The sequence below is a fragment of the Patiria miniata genome, unplaced genomic scaffold, assembly GCF_015706575.1.
Source record: "Patiria miniata isolate m_02_andy unplaced genomic scaffold, ASM1570657v1 HiC_scaffold_16, whole genome shotgun sequence".
Lineage (NCBI taxonomy): Eukaryota > Metazoa > Echinodermata > Asteroidea > Valvatida > Asterinidae > Patiria > Patiria miniata.
Genome location: NW_024037054.1, coordinates 13,270,879 through 13,286,048, shown reverse-complemented (window position 1 = coordinate 13,286,048; position 15,170 = coordinate 13,270,879). Strand labels below are relative to the sequence as shown.

Sequence of the window (15,170 nt, the reverse complement as noted above, 5' to 3'; positions counted from 1 at the left end):
ACTTCCGGTTTCCCTACCCACCCTATTCTGACAGCCCCTACCCTATTTTTTTAATGGGAAAAATGAGGGGGAAAAACACCCAAAACCATCAATTTCTGCCTTTTACCCTTGACTACACACAGACGCCTCGATGTGATCGTACACACACAAAATTTGGCAAAAAAAATTCCCTACCTTCCTACCTACCCTATTTTTGAATGCCATGTAATCGGAAGCAGACGTTTTTTTTCTGGCCTAATTAACATGAGACATTGCAAACACCGCAAAGTGTTATTTAACACCACACCCCGCAATACGCGGTGCTGATTAAGAGGTATGACCTTCAATGTATTCGAAAGTGATAATATTTTTTGTTTTATCTTTCACGCCATTCCAATTTCGTTTTGGTCCACGCTTTAACCCGTTTCCTGCTGTCCACATTTCCCCCTTTTTTGGCCTCGTGATATTATTATAGGACAAAATACGAAGCTGCGGCACGCGCACCACAATCAGCAATTAGGAAGAACCTGAGCCACGATATCAACGCGCATGCCTTCGCCCGACTACACAAAAATCAAAGTGACCTAAAGTGAAAAATCCCTTACAGTCACAATCTCCACATCACAGTGAGTTCTCCCATGGTTCTCCAAATATAAATAAAAGCAAAATAGAAATAAAATAAATTGAAGCGGAAGATTCCCATATCTAAAAATACTCCCATAACTTAACCTCTAAAGCAACCGGTAATCATAATTTTAATCTGTAGGCAAGGGCGGATCCGGTAAGGGGGGGGGGGGGGGGAGGGGACAACGGGGGCCATGCCCCCCCCCCAAAAAAAAAAATTAAAACAAAAAAGAACCCAATTTTCTTACTGTTAAGTAACTTCGCAATAATGGCAGGCACTGTGTATACCACCATCTTTTCCTCAAAATAAAATTGGTTAAAGTGGTCAGAAATTGCCTCAGATCGCACCCCAGAGCATCTAGAATCCAAAAACAAATTCGGGGCCCTTCAGCGGGCCCCGAATCCACACGCCGTAATTTGTTCTGAGGAACCAATTGTTTTGCCCCCCCCCCCCCCAAAAAATTGTGTTCTGGATCCGCCCTTTTCTAAAGGCCTTATATTATCAGTACTCTGCCACAAATGCTTCCTTAATTTGTCTCCTTTCCTTCCATTTCTTTAGAGAAAATCAGATGAACATTCACAAAGCGATACTTCTGTGGGAATGTAGATTTGAGTAGCTAAGGACGTTCATAAAATGTTTAAAATGGCGTCTGCAAAACATTTCCAATTCTAAGGAGAAACTTAAAAGAAAGTCTTTCAATTCCATGCCAGAATTATATCTTTATTTGATTATTTGCAAGGGGAAGTTAGGTATATCATTGAATAGAATATCTATACATTTAGTTAAAAACAAAAATTCAATAAATTCTATTAAATCTAAATATATAACTAAATGTTTTAGAGTAGGTACATGCAAAAAGAGGAACAACATGTATAAATTTCATATAAAAAAGCGTTACTTTTTCATCCAAGAGCGCATTTTGTGTGATTCATCAAACAAAGGATCCATTTTTTTCTCTTTTTAATTTATAAAGTCTTACTTCTGCATATCCACACTAAATTAAATGCACTGCGTTGCAAAAATTACTACATGTGGTATATACATGTATGGCATATAGGACCACTGGTCCAACAAAGATACCACACAGGTTTAACTTAAAAGGCTCATGAAATGTATTTTTAATGCAATTCTTGAAAATGCACCTTTATGTCCCATTTAACCTTATTTTCAATTTTCATTTTGCCATTTTCAAGGGTACTTTGGTGCCTTTTTGGTTTTTATGCCAATGAAAATTTCCATATTCATGAGCAATATGTGATGTCATAATGAGGCTGAAACCTCACAAAAAGTTGCCAGAATTTTGGATATTTCGCTTTCGTAAACTTTCGTTTCTTTAGTGATTCGTTGTTGTGTCAGTTCATGTCAGTATTAGCCAATGAGCAAGCTTTTCTCACAAATGTTTTCAGCGAGAAAATTGTTGGGTTCACAATTTCAATAGCTGCAATGACATCACGGCAACAGCGCCCTCAGTTGTCTTGGAAAACATGAAATTTTTTAAATGTTTAAAGAAGTGCACTTTTCAGAAAAATTTGCCAAAAAAATTACACAATTTTCATACACTTATAGGAGGATTAGAAAGCAGCACAAAATAAGTTCCTAAGAAACTTTCACTTCATGGGCCCTTTAACATGTGATATACTGCAGTGTGCAACACGATGCCTGATCAGGGTTTACATATTAGCAAAATACAAGTCCAACACCAACACCGTATGATAAACATTTTGCAAAAGACTCGGCCTTATAATTATGTTCCCTGTACACGTAATGCGAAATATTGAAATACCCCACCCAAAAAGACGTCTATTTGAATTGCTTGTTCGTGTTTTGATACCAATAATAACGGAAACAGTATTATACTTGCAGTAGGTGAAAGTTTTTGGGAGAATTATAGTCTTTGCTCAAATCTTTACCAGCTCAGGATTTTATAAGAGGTGTAAGCGGAAGGCGTATACAATTCTCGAAGTCAGCTGAAACATAATTATGTCAACCTAAAAACAGATTGATTGACATAACCAATCATTGGTTGAAACAACCACATATTGGTTAATATGTGTCTAACCAATGGTTTTGATTGGACAGATTTTAACCAATATTGGCTAATTTCACCAATCTGTTTTTAGAGTATAACAGTAACTAAAAACGACCAATGTATATTGAATTAATCTTGTTACTTGTATAATTAAGAAAATTACAGCAAGGGGCCAAGACGCCAAGATTACATCATGCATGACATTGCTTCTTAAAAAAATAAAACAATAGGCCTACTCCTGCAAATTAAGATTCCATATAATTTCAGTCAACACGTTCAGGACTGGATAGAACATCAACAATGACAACATCAATAGCCAATGAACATTCATTACCTGAATGAACTGATGAGAAATTATTTTGATGATAGTTTTTGCTTCTTTGTCATTATTTTTTATTCTTTCTTTCGAGAATCTTTAGTAAAGCAGATTGTTAAATTTACGCCATGCATTGTCTTTATTTGACGGTTGGTTCACCAAGGCTTTTTATTTAACATCTCTGTTTTGCCGTGTAGGGCCTATAGATCAATCCCTCGATCCCCGTCGATATTTACTAATACAGGGTGAGTAAAAAAAAACACGAAACCCAAATGTCGGGACCATTATCTTAGTGAAGTTCTGCATGTAGCACTTTCAAAACCTAGGATATGAAAGCCCAATTCATAAGCTTTCTTTCAGTACAAGAATAAGTCAAATAGCTTATGTACTTTTCAAGTTACCGAGTTTTAAACACAACCACCGTTTTAAAGTTCTGTCCGCGGATCACAAAAAAGATGTGCGTTCTTTCAGCAAAACGAAAACAATTACACACATGTGATTTGTTTTCGTTTTGCTGAAAGAACACTGAACTTTTTGTGATCCGTGGACAGAACCTTAAAACGGAGGCTGTGTTTAAAAATCCGTATTATATCCTAGATTTTGAAAGTGCTACATGCAGAACTTCACTAAAACAATGGTCCCGACATTTGGGTTTCGTTTTTTTTACTCACCCTGTATTGTGGGTTATTGGTGGGAGTATCAGCGACTAAACTATATAAATGAAGATGATCAGGTGATAAAACTAGGGCCTACACAATGTGCTTTGAATAATTATGACAATACAGTAAGAGGCCTGACTCATGACGTCACTCGATGCTCATTATGGAGATACCTTCGGTGCACAATCATTAGTAAGTTTGAATCTTAATGTGACATCTGCAAGCTTTCAATTCGGAGGATCTATTGCCCTTCGTAAAACGCATTTGTTTTGGCTAATAACTGCTGATTGAATTTCTTCTTTTTTTTTTGCAAAATTTTGACTCCTTCGATTTGAAAATATTCGTTATTTTATGTACATATCTTGTCCGAATGTTTATACAGTTAATGTGTTGTACATCTTGCTAATAAGTGACAATATAATGTGCCATGGCACATGAATGACGTCATGAGCTAGGTTTCGAAGTTCACTAAGTAGCTAGAGCCATAACCCTGTGCCTGTGGCCTATGTATTTTTATTCAACCGTGCCATGACGCAATAGAACGGCGGTTGTAAGTTGGGCCAACCGCTTTTGTCTTCAACCCAAATGAAGTTATCGACGTCGAGGCGATACACCTTGCTCTGTACGATGCCAGCCGACTCTTCCCCGCTATCACCGCCAAATACGTACAGCTTGCCGTTGTGTGTAGCCGCGCAGTAGTTGATCTTTCCTTCTGGAAGCTCGGGGCCGAATCGCCACTCGTTACGATCAGGATGGAAGATCTCCACTGACTTGAGCATATTCTCCGGTTGTTTCTCTCCAAGCGCTACGCTGCCTCCTAAGACGTAGATCTCTCGGTTAAGAACGGCCACACCTGCGCTGGTACGTGGTAGGGTCATGCTGGTCAGGTAGCCCCACGAGTCAAATCGTGGGTTGTAGCATTGAACTGTGTCCAAGATTGCTTCGTTGGTTTCTCCACCAATGGCGTACAGCCTACCACCCACTGTAGCTAAGCAATGACTCTTAGCTGCTTGTAACATCGGTGTGACTTGTCGCCAGATGTTGGTGTTAGTGTTGTAGCATTCCACGCTATCCTGTACCACGTCGCTGCTGACACCACCAGTGACGTAAATCATACCATCCAACACCGCCATACTGAAGTAATTTCGAGGGACATTCATACAACCTCTTGGTAACCACTTCTTGTCGAAGTGATCGTACTGGAACAGTCCCCCACGTCGCTGAGCGAATCGTCTACTACCGGTGAACTCTTGCGGCGATCGGCCGGCAACAAACAGGTTGTTTTCACCGGAGACGACACACTCGGCGTATTCAATCAGATCAGGTAAGGGCTTGATTCGATACAAGTCTGAGGTCCAAGTCTCAGGAATAGCCTCTGTATGGTGGGTCAGGAAGACAAACATGTCTTTGATTGGCATTCCTTTCCTGGTGTTAGTGTTCAGCTTGGAGAGATCCAAATCTTGACGTCTGTCTCTCAGCACGTGGTACTGCAGAGCTGCATCCACAAGGTGTTGTACGGACTTGTTATGAACGATGAGGCGATCTCGCTCAACAACATCGTGGATGTAGTAGGGGCTTATGAGAGCGAATCGCACGTGACTCAATACGTCATGCAGATCTGGGCGCCGATTTTCGAGATCATCCCTGACCCACGCGATAGTAGCTTCGTACACGATCTCTTCTTGGTCCACATTCAGGTCGTCTCGAACCAACAGGTCGATCAAACGATCTTTGCTGAGCTGTAAAAACTCTTCTTCTTTGCAGACCTCGGTGAAGTTCTCACTGATCATATCTATGGAAAGCTCCTCTAGTTTGGTGCAAGTGTGAGCCACAGCAAAGAAATAGATCCCGATGCAGTTGGACAAGGTCACGTGACGCTCCAAGAAGTGCGCGCATGCGTCTCGCAGGTTGTGCATCTGAAACATGTTGACTGCCAGCATAAGTCCCTGTACGTTTCCTTCAGTGATCTCAATAGTGGCTGTGTATGCATAGTCCAAGACAAGACGCATGGAAGCAGCATCGACTACACCAATGCGGATCTTATCCTGTCTGCTCTCGGCCAAATCAGTGGTAAACATGGCGTGGAAGTAGGGACTGGAGGACGCTAAGACACATCGATGGCATGTAAACTCCTCATCGTCGACACATAACACAACATCGACTAACTGCCTCTGTTTGTACAGCTCTTTCAACCCGGCTACGAGAGAAGTTGCTTGCTTGTCATCAGTGAAGGTGTATTTATCCGGAAGCTACCTAGGGAACTCTGTCTGGAGAGGGTCTTGGTCGGATTTCCACCATCTCGTGATGGTTTCTTCTCGAGTACAGGTTTGACTGTGAATGTAGTGGCTGGATTGGTGGTGTAGGGTGAGGCAGCACGTGCACGAGAGTCGTAAGTGGACGAGCCGACATACTGCCCCGCCGTGCTTGACGGATTGTTGTAGTTACTGGACCCGCTGACTACATATTGTGCTGCGGTGTCAGAGGAAGGCCCAGTATAGCTGGCTGCACCGGCTAGTCCGGCAGTAGCACGGGATGGTAGAGGAGATGCCGTGCCTGACGATGAATCAGCCGACGTAGTAAAAGTCGGCGCCTGTGACGCACCGGTCGCTGAAGATGTGTTCGCCGTCACTGCATCACTACGTGCTAGTGATCGGCGGTCCGTGCGCGGACGGTACGAGGACATTGTGTAGTCCTCATTTAGATCTCTCAGTGAGGACGCCAGTGCCTCTAGGGTGCTGGGGTCCATGCTTCGCGGTCTGTTATTGTCCATAGCAGGGGAACGCCGGGTACGGATAGACATCCAAATTGTTTGAACCAAGCTCAAAACCTTGGGGGAAACGAATCACTGAGGAGATCGGCAAACTTGTATCAATCACAAATCAGATCCTGTAGAATAAGTAAAATATAAGAAAGAAATGTTGATATGAACATTCCAATTTCAATAACAGCAAACAAATCTAGATATTAGAATCACCAGACAGGGGAAAATATTAGAACATAGCTTTTGGTCACACTTGGAATACGCTGTTTGTATACCTCACAAATAATAGGCCTTCTCGAGAGCGACTTCTTAATGTGAATGACCTACGACTCTCTTAACATATTCAGCTGCACAGAAATAAACATACTCCATTTGAATTCAATCGAGGTCAAGCTACGAAAACATTCGAAAAATGTGGACCCCTTACAAATAGAGGAAGATGGAAATTAAGCGCCGTTCTATTTTTGTCTGCAGCACGTATACGATGAATCAATGTCTAGGCTTGTGATGGCATCTGAAGAATTTCGCCTGACGTTGTGGCTAATGCGACCGATCGCCAGATAAAGAGAGCCATAGTTGCGTGTTGAGATCATCACAGCGTGTTGGAAGCGTTGTGGCTCATGACATTGAGAACATAATTTTGGTCAAATTTCCTAAGTTTAAATTGTGTGGAATTATTAAATTTTGTATCCTAAGTTTAGATTTTGACCGAGAGTCGAAACTCACGTATTAAATACTTTATAACATCTCTAATATCAATCGTAGAATAAAACATTGACACAATTACCATATTTTTATTAGTATTTATCATTGAAAGTACATGTTTTTTATTTGAAAAATTAAAATTATTATTATACAAAATAGTAATACAACTTTACTTCCAAACGTTCTCAATTTTATTTTCTCTACCAGACTTGGTGATGCCTTTTTAAAGATTTTGTTATCTTAAGATTGTCTACGTCAGATTGTCTACGAGTGTGATAAAAACACATGACAACAATATGAATTTGACAACACGTGACGGTAAATGTTTCTTGGGAGTCCGTGGTTCTGGAAGAAAAACTTGTTGAAAGCCATTAAGTGAGTTTTTTAAATTCATTTTAACTTATTCATCGTTCATTATACTGCACAGTTAATTTTTTTTTTAATTTTTTTATTAATGTACAATGCGCCATGAGCATCTTACTTGGCATATACCAGCGCTAATTAAGTGTTCAATACTATTGTTACTCATTATTTTAAACTCTGTTTATTTAGAGGAAAACCCCCAGAGTATCATTTTCGAGCTGTTTTACGGCCTACATTTTACAAAATAACAGGCCAAGTCGGTTGTAAGACCGAATCTCCCCAAATAACTGTCTATGTTGGCTCTAATGATTAAGGAATACAGGAATGAGTTTGCGACATGGTATACACTGATGTAGTTGCTCTTGAAATATAATTATGTAAGTCAAGTTATCTGTTAAATTTCTCACTCGTAACTTCACCATTACAGTGTTTAAACAAAGCTTAGAATCCAAAGTGGTACGTATTATACACGTTACCTCTTTCAATCCGAACTTGAAGGTAGTTCCATAATATAAGATGAAACAGACACATAGCACGCATGCCTCGATTATGTGTCACGATTCAGTTATGATGGTAACCTTTTTTAATGACAATCCGACAGTGTTTGTCCAAACTTTTTACGATAAATCCTTGCGATTTGTAATGTCATGCTAAACCGCCACAATTATTACCGTTACCGTCGCAATCACTTCAGCATCGCAGCCTAACTCGAAATTCGACTTTTAAAATTATATTATTTCTGGGGTTATTCAGGGCGCTCTGTCTTTTTCTGAAAGTTTCAATGGGCCCTATGTACCGTTTTTATTTTACCACCACCTATCACACACTGCTTGAGAGCCTTTGCCTCTTTTCTTAATGGCAAAACATCCTATGTCCATGTTACGCTATGAACATCAATGATTTCGTCACGGCAAAACGCTGTAAGTGATAGTTAGGTCGTTTTTTTAAAGTCCTAAATGTATTAAAAACTGTCGCATAAGTCTTCACGACAAAAAGCTCAAGTGTTTGTCGTGAACATTATCTGAAGAAACACTGTTTTGCCATCAAAATGATGCACGCATGTGACAATAATGCGACAAAAGAAAGTAAATTCTTGAAATTAATCATAATTTCAAAACTACCAGGAAATTCACTGTCACATTTTGCAAGAGAGTAAAATAACATATCTCCCATGATCACACAAATTGACAGCATAAAATCCAGTTATTTACCAAAAAAAAAGTCATGAAAGGGCCGCAGTGTCACTGGTTAGGTATTTGTAATTCCAAGAAGTCCCTTTTCATTTGAACATCAAAAAAAATTGCATATTCGAGGAAATCTTCAAAATCTTTATTAATTCCATCATTAGCATGTTAAATCCACTTAGCTCGACAGGGAGATTTGATATATAAGTTTCGACTTCACAGATAAATAATAACAAATTATGTTGACATTTCTTTCTTTTATTTTCTTTCCTAAAATCTTACCTTGGAAAGTGATCAAGTGGGCTAGGAGTAAATGTTCCTCTCTTTGGACGGTAGATGTGGCTGATAAATATAAACACCTCTCCGTTGGCAGTGATAGTGTTCAAATAATTTTTCTCGCAAGTTATTTCCTCCGTTAAAAATCCGCCATGATGATATTCACAGGGAAATGTCTGCACGGACTGCTAAATTTCACTCAGTTTGTCTGCCACCAGAACCGGGAAAACATCTCACGTCTCCTGGCATAGGCTTTCCGCCTCGACCAATTACAGCCCAGCATTCCTTGGGTTCAACTACACGTCAGAAATTCTAAACGAATGACAACCTATTATTGGACCGTGTGTGGTTGAGGAATTTCTGTCCCGCCATATATGGAGCATACCAACGAACGCGTCAGCGGCACGAGGTTGCTTGCCAAGTATGCCTGGTGAACGCAAACCAGCCATATAGTACCCGCGGGCACCAGTGATGTGACGTATTATAATATACCTGTATCTGTTTTTGATATTCATTTCACTCCGTAATCGATCCTGGCTCTCTAAAGACGTCCCACGTTGCGCTGAGAGAATCTGCACACAACAAGACTAGCCGTGGAAACGAAGGTGTTGATTATCAAGTCATGTTGTAATTCACTTGCAAGATTTGAAAGTTACGCATGCATTGTTGGGATTGAGCCAACACAAAAAGTGAGTCGCGGTCATCTTTGCTCGTCAAATGATTATAGTTGCGATTTCTGTCAAATGAAAGGCCTACATGTCGGAATCAATTGCAGTTACCAAAATGCCTATGAAAATTGTACCAGAAAATACAAAGTACTATAGAAAGCATGCACTAGGTCGATGAAGGCCCAGTCTGTTGTTTAACTGTTTTTTTTCTAGTGATATAAAAATTGGTAACTATAGTGTGACGTATCCTAAATTCTGGAAAAGTCGTGCAACCGTGTATTTAGCGTATTATCAAAGTGTTATCTACACCGGGCGCGCCATCGTAATGACAGTCTTTAACTCCCGAAAGATCTTAATAAAATACAAATGTAATGTAAACGTATTTTAAGTTCTAATAAAATCCTCAGTAAAAGATTCCTTTCAAAGTTCCTTTCTTGAATAAAATTTAATTCAACATTGATGTCTTGGGAAAGAACTTCGACATGAAACCCCCAACACAATGAAATTATTACAATGTATAAGTTGCCTCGTAACGATAACGTATTTGACACTGTAAGCTTCAGCATAATTTATAAAGATTTAGCGACTTGGCTTCGAGTCTAGTATCAGGGGAGGCGGAACCGAGGGGGAGCGGGGGCGGGGGGGGGGGGCACTTGGCCCCCCAAATTTTCCCAGCCCAACAAAAGTGCCCCTCTCGCGGTCATAAATGTGCCCCCTCGAGATGAAAATAAAACTGAAACGCACACAATGAAAGCATTATGATCGCGCTTAAAACATTTCCCCTCTCTTGAAATGCAAAAGTGCCCCTCAAAAACACAAATGCCTCTCGCGCATTAACAAGATTGTGAACCTTCTTGAGATGAAAAACAACCCCTCGAAAACACAAACGTACCTCTCGCAATAATAAAATTGTGCCTCTCTCCAGATGGAAAATTGGCCATCAAAAACAATAGTGCTCCTCTCGCGATAACGTATCGAGATGGAAAACTTCCCCTCGAAAGCACAATTAGTGCCCGGCCCGCAACATTAAAACTGTGCCCCTCTCAAGATGGAAAACTGGCCGGTAAAAAATAAATACGCGAATAAAATGGTCACTGAACTGGCCATAAAAAGCAACAGTGCCCCTCTCACTATAATGGTCCCTTTGCATAGGCCTAACTAGTCTCTCAAGTGAAACATTACCCTATTTGAGAACAATACGGCTATGTTGAGATTTTTTTTCAGAAATGGGCCTATACGCTGTATTTTTTTGAGTCAGAGAAATAAGATTTTTTTTATATTTGATTGCAAACTTTTTAAAAAGTGTATATCAATGGTGTTAGTTGTTCCGGGTAACATGTATTCCTATCCTTGCAATAAGTAAGATTTGAGGCTTTGCATGGTGGAGAAACTAAATAATGAAAGGTTTGCGGAAACACCGTGTTCGAATAATTTCTCAACTAAGAGAATGGTTCTGAAGAGAACCACAGGTTCTCCTGAAGACGGTCAGAGCATACTGACCGGAACATCGAGTTTATACCTCTGGTTCTTTTCAGAAACATTCTCTTAGTTGAGAAATTATTCGCACATGATGTTTCCGCAAACCTTTCATTATTTATCCTTGCAATGTAAACGAAAAAAATAGTTTCACAATTTTCTCCTCTTTCACACCGACGGAAAGTGCCTTTTTTTCTGAGCAAGTGCCCCTCTTTGGTGATGCCCCCAGTTTGAAAAGCGTCCCGCCGCCTCTGTCAAGTATATAGGCATTATTATATCGGTTGTTTTTAATTCATTTATTTTCCGAAACGTAGCCCGAGATGACGTACGTAAAATCTGGATTAATTTTCGGGACTATTCCCCACCCCACCCCACTCAAAAAAAAAAATTCAGTAAAAATACAGCGATTCAAAAAAGAAACTCATTTCGAGCAAAATCTGTTTTAAAGTTCAAGGCCTTCAATTTTTTTCCTTCCATTTTTACCATCAATTAAACCAACTTTTCAACCACAGGTTGTAAATAATGTTGTAAACATACAGTAGAAACTTCAGTTTCTTGTCTTTATTTGTTTTTGAAAAAAGAAATTAAACTAGTTGCACCATTTTACCATTAAATATCACTAACAAAATAAAATGAATAACTTTGGAAAAAAGATATTTCTTGGGATAGCCTATCCAATGCACTATTTATTTATGGCACTTGACGATGTGCATAACCCGTTATGTAATAAGAACAAAAGATAAAATCTTAGATACGCCCTTTTGCCTCGCCACATCAGGTCATATCTAGCACAAAACAGGATGCAATGTCAATATACGCCCTTTTGTCAAAGAAAAGGAAATACACATGCATAACAGTTCGCCAAAGATGTGCCCTGCTATGTTTAAAACGGAAGGCCATATGGACTTGAAAGTTCGTTAAATGGAAACAGCGCCCCCAATAACCCCAAAGTGACTTCACCTCAAAACGGCCAAAATTCAAGTTACACACTTTTGCCGTTATTGTAAATTGTACCTGGTCAATCTGTACTTTAGTCAATCAAACAGAAAAGATGCAACCAGTTTAGACCTATACATGTTCATGCAGTACGTAAATAAAATGTAAACGCATAATACACATACAAACGTTTATATGTCAATGTATTTACAACCGTCATATAAACTTACATTCAACCCTCGGACCCTATCTTTGTTTTTGAACGAGTAAATGTGAAACCTTGATTGTAAATTTTTAAAAATGCTTTAATTTTACGGCTTGCGAGGGGTCAAGGTCAAAGTTTATTTTGCTTGAACTCATGTTAAAATTTTAATGTAAGTTTTCTTTATCAGTTTTTAAATATGATAATTTCGTGCGTACAGAGCTTCAATTTAAGATAAGACTCGCTTTTGTTCGACATTCCTATAGGCGGAGGTTTAGACGTCCCAAGTTATAGGCCTATTTTAAAAAGCCCACACGGTCAAAAGTTCCGACGCAAACCACACCACCACAAAGTTCAAATTTGGGTTTTTAAAGGAAATCCATGATATTGAACTCGGGAGGTGTGTTGATTTGAATGACCCCTCATCAATGTTTGATCAGTTGAACAATACTGGAGTCCTCTGCGATATATGCTATCGAAAAAAAAACCTCTTTCTAAATTACGCCTGGCGTGGTTAACCCACCTTTGTAGTGGTTGAGTGAAGAGCTTTAACCAGTGTTTCAGAACTAAGCAAAGGCTGGACAGTATCTTCCTTCTACCTTTTCTTTTCTCCCTTCATTTCCTTTTTTCTTCTTTTCCTTTTCACGCTTAGTCCTGATCCTATTAATTGCTTTGTACTTGCGCAATGTCTTCTTTGGATCTTCTGAATTCTGCCTTTTCGAAAGTTCTTGGAAATGAACATGCTGCAGGCCATGCATGGCGGCCTGGTAGTAGTCCAAAACTCATTGGTAAGGCTCCGCGAGGCTGATCTATCAACAGGTTAAAAATGTCGAAGTGGTTGTACTACTATCAGAAGCTTAGCCATGGGGCGGGGGGGGGGGGGGGGGTAAGGGGGTATTCCCCCAATATCTTGTAAGTTCTGGTGCTCTTTTTTCGGAGGTGTTCACCCCAATATATTTGAATTGTGCCTTTTTTAACACGAGTAAGTGCATTTTTAAAATTTAAAACAAGTGCCCTTTAAAAAAAGTGCCCTTTTTGTTTACTAGCGGCTGTAACGATTGTCTTTTTTTGGAATTTCGCGCGTGTGCCGTCCTGAAAAACGCCATCTATTGTCCGATGTGTATGATCGTCCGGCTTGAACATCTCCCCCAATGGAAGATGGTATTAGCCCCCCCCCCCCCCCCACCATCGCCACTTTTTGATTTTACGGAGGCCAAGTGTCTGGAGAACTTACCTGCCCACATTTTCAGCACGGTGCCCCCTCCAATGAAAATATCCTGGTAACGCCACCGAATAGCTGTGAACTGCTTAACTACTTTATAACTCTTTTTATAAACCGTAAAAGTTGTGGCCGTGTTGAATGCACAAATGAAAAGGCCAATAAAAGGTGAGTTATCGGTTGGTTGGATTGTGGAACGTAATAAATTCTTTTGAAAAACAGAACGTTCAAAAACCGATGTTTTGGGTGTAATCAGTTCGCTGCTCTATGGCGTCCATGTATTTTGGTTATCAACGCACGACGCAAAGCCTTCGCAACCATAAGGCTAATACTATAGTTACCCGCAATTAAATACTTTTATAAATGCATGTCCACATGGGCGTCGCCAGGATTTTTTTTTAGAGGGGGGCAAAAAAAATTTTGCCAAAAAATGCTTGTATTTCTCAACACATTCTCGATTTATCAGTTTTAGAGGGGGGCAGGGACATTTTGCCCCCCCCCCCAACTCATTAAATTTACACCACTTTGTCTTCGCGCCTCTTTTTCTTTTCTTTTTTTTTCTTTTTTTTTTCCTTCCTTATTTTTTTTTTTTTTTTTTTGCTTTTCCAGGGGGGGGGCAAGTGCCCCCCCTTGCCCCCCCCTCGCGACGCCCATGCATGTCCAGTATGACGAGAATCTAGACCTCCCAAAAAAATGCACGTTCCTTTTACTTGCCGCCCCCGCCCCCCCGATTTACCCAAGTGCCCCTTTTGCGGACATAAATGTGCCCCCTCGAGATGAAAAAAAAAATGCCCTGAAAGTTCGACATTTGTTTGAAGTAACCACTTCCCAAAATGGTATAGATAGTTTCCTGATATGAACAAGGAATATGAAAACCAAGCCTATTAAAAGCCTCACAATGCGCCCTGAAAATGGGCACATAATGCGTAGTTTGCTGCATAATGGCCGGTTTTAAAGAGCGCCCCTTATTTTGGAAGATGGTACAGGCCCCCCCCCCCCCCCCCCCCCCACTATTTGATTTTACGGAGGCCAAGTGTCCGTTAAAAAGTCTTATTTCAGAATCGTGGACGCATAAAATCCCTTATCTTATCCCCAACAATAAGATAAATAATATCCCTATCGAACTATATATGTGCCAAAAAATACTTAGCAAGTGCCCCTCCTTCCCGCCTCCCCGGGTTTGAAAACCGTTCCGCCGCCGCTGTCAAAAGGGGAGAACTTCATGCTATTTACCCCCCAATATTTTCTAAAGATTGCCCCATATGTTGAAAAGAGTGCCCTGTTTTTATTAAATGCCCTTTTTTTCTGAACAAGTGCCCCTATTAAACACAAGTGGTGCCCTTTATTGTGCCATTGGCCGTTCCAGGTGCTTTTTTCTTTCAATTTTACGCATGTATCGCCCAAAAAAACACCATATATTGTCCGTTAGTGTCCTAGACATAGTTCTTCATGTCTATGGTTAGTGTGCATAATCGTCGGTTTTAAACAGCGCCCTCGTCGAGAGATTGGTACGAGACCAGCCCCCCCCCCCCCCCCCCCCCCCCGCTTTTTGATTTTAAGGAGGCTGAGTGCAGAAGGGAAAAACGTGTCTACACTTCAGCACGGATGTGCAAGTGCCCTTTTCCAAATTTCTTTTAACTCCCCCCCAATCAAAATGACCTTGCTACGCCATTGTTCATTCAGAATGAAGTATATAAGCCTTACAACAACGGCGAGGCTGCATGCCAGGGGGGCAGTATATATATCACTGTATATACCGTTGCTACGACTTC

General features: G+C 40.4%; 1 pseudogene; it reads right to left on the bottom strand.

Annotated features, from left to right (window-relative positions):
* Window positions 1–3,920: 3,920 nt before the first annotated feature.
* LOC119723058 lies at window positions 3,921–9,142 on the bottom strand (annotated as a pseudogene).
* Between the last annotated feature and the right edge of the window lie 6,028 nt (window positions 9,143–15,170).